Source organism: Tenrec ecaudatus, chromosome X (assembly GCF_050624435.1).
Source record: "Tenrec ecaudatus isolate mTenEca1 chromosome X, mTenEca1.hap1, whole genome shotgun sequence".
Taxonomy (NCBI): domain Eukaryota; kingdom Metazoa; phylum Chordata; class Mammalia; order Afrosoricida; family Tenrecidae; genus Tenrec; species Tenrec ecaudatus.
Window position 1 is genome coordinate 93,548,639 of NC_134548.1, and position 2,718 is coordinate 93,551,356.

The following is a 2,718-nucleotide window of genomic DNA, read 5'->3' on the forward strand; positions in this document are numbered from 1 at the left end:
CTTACATTCTTGCATACACTGCTCATTACACATTTTTAAATCTCAGACCTCTCACCACAAACTTATGGCTACACTCATTTTTCTAACAGGAACAGTTTGAAGAGAACCTCCTAGCACAATCTCTTCTTCTAGACCATAATAGCTGCACCTTCTGCTTCTGGGGGATGAAAACCAGAGATAAACTGAGAGAGTAGTCCCAGTAAAAGTGCTTAGTATTTTTAAATATAAGAACTACACACCCCCAAAATACACACATCATTATATCTTCTGCTACTCACCATGGACATTCTTCTTAAACAATACTAGAGCTTGATATGTTTACAAGCTTACATTTTCTGCCTACCCACCAACTACCTCAAAAACCGTTTCCCTTTCTTAGTGAAACATACTTTCATATTAACTACCAAGGACAGTACATCTCTTATAATTCTTTATCATAATATATATGAAATAATTATATTTACCAATAAACCACCTATTATCACTACTATGACTTATATCCTACTCGTGCTCCTACCGGCACCTATTCGTGCTACATACACACCTCTATCACTTCTTCCTCATCTCCAACACTATACAGATTCCAGCTCCTATTAGACCTTTTCTCCTGTTACTCAAACAGCCAAATCCCCCTATATAACCGAGAAGGATGCATACCATAACAGCTGAACCATGATGTTTCACAAACAACAGTCAATAGCAGGAACCACAAACAAACAAACAAAACCAAGTAAAACAAATTTATCCATTAAGAGAAACAACCTACATCTCATTGGAATTGCAGAAAAAGAAGAGAAAAAACAGATCTACAGATAAAATAAGAGACTTAATGGAGGAAAATTTCTCCATTATGACAGAGGAGATGATAACTCTTCAGTAAACAGGGAGTACTCAAAATAGGTTGGACTGAAGGGAAAAAAATAAAACAAAAACATGGCAATATATTAAATGAAATCATGCAACTTCAAGGAGAAAAATATCTTAAGAGCAGGTAGAGGAGGAAAAAAAGAAACAATCATCTACAAAGTAAAACTGATTAGGATCAACTCAGACCTCTCTTCAGAAACCATTCAGGCAGGAAGGCAATGCAGCAGCATATACCAAACTTTGAAAGATAAATATATCACCCATAATCTTATGTCCAAAAAGTTTTCCATCAAAAATTAAGGAGAAATATATTTCCAAACAGAGAAAAACTTAAATAATCTGTATAAAAATAACAAAAAATTAACTGAAATTCTATAGTCAGAAATCAACAACGATACAGAAACGGCACCACCACAATGATTGTTTCTGTATAAGATCATACAGAAAACAACACACTGAAAACACCACTCAAAACAAAGCAGATCTATGGGGAGAACAAACACACATAAACTAAATAAAGAAAAGAAAACAGAAATGACAAACAAAAATATTATGAAATGACAGTAATTAATTCATATTTTAAAATAATAACACTGAATGTCAATGGAACAAATGCACCATTACAAAGATAAATAGTAGCATACTGGATTAGGAAATAAGACTTATCAATATGCTTCCTTTAAGAAAGACACATTAAATTCACAGACTAAAACAATTTAAGAGTCTAAAGATAGAGACAAATCTGCCAAGCCATGGTCAACCAAAAATAAGCAGAAGTGGCATTATTAATCTCCGACAAAATAGATGTCAGAGTAAATGAAATCTCGAGAGACATTAATGGAGTCTATGTAATGATCAAAGAAGCAATGAACCAAGAACATATATGCATAGTAAACATACACTCTCAATGTAATGTCCTCAAACTACATCAGCCAAATCCTCAAAGAGATGCTAATAATAATAGGAGATTTCAAATATACCACTCTTAAGGAAACACAGATTAACAGGAATGAAATTCAATAAAGAAACTGAAGAGCCGCACAACACAAGCACTCAATCTTCTAGATATTTAGAGCACTACAACTAACAGGAAAATATGCGTTCTTCTCCAATGCACATGAAAGATATTTTAAAATAGGCCACATGCTACGCCTTAACAATTTCGAACACATAGAGATCATTCAAATCATCTTCAGAGACCACAGTGCCATAAAACTGGAAATTAACAATAGAGAGAACAAGAACATAAATGCAAACTCATGAAAAGTCAATAACACACTACTTTAAAAGAACTGAATATTGGTCCAAATTAGACATGAAATTGAGCAGTTCCTTGAAACAAACAAGAATGATAGCACAACATACTAAAACTTATGGTACATAGCAAAAGTAGTTATCAGAGGAAATTTTATAGTAATCAACACACACATTAAAAAGGGGGGGAAATAATTTTCAACACTTTAACAGAAAACTTTCAACAATTGGAACAGGGACAACAACATAAACTCTCCAACAACAGAAGAAAAGAAATCATAAAAATCAGAGCAAAAAAGTCTTGAATTGGAAAACAGAAAAATGATGAGAAAAATCAACCAGATAATGAATCAGATTTTTGAAAGGATCAACCAAATTGACAAACTGCTAGCAAACTTAACAAAATGAAATGAAAGAGATGATGCAAAAGTCTAAAATTAATGATGAAAAGAGTGACATCACAACAGATCCAAATGAAATAAAAAGAATAATAACACATTACTACAAAAGATTATATTCCAATAAATTTGATAAATCAAGGTGACATGGACACATAACTTGAAAAACACCCTCTACCTAAATCAATGCAGATGGACA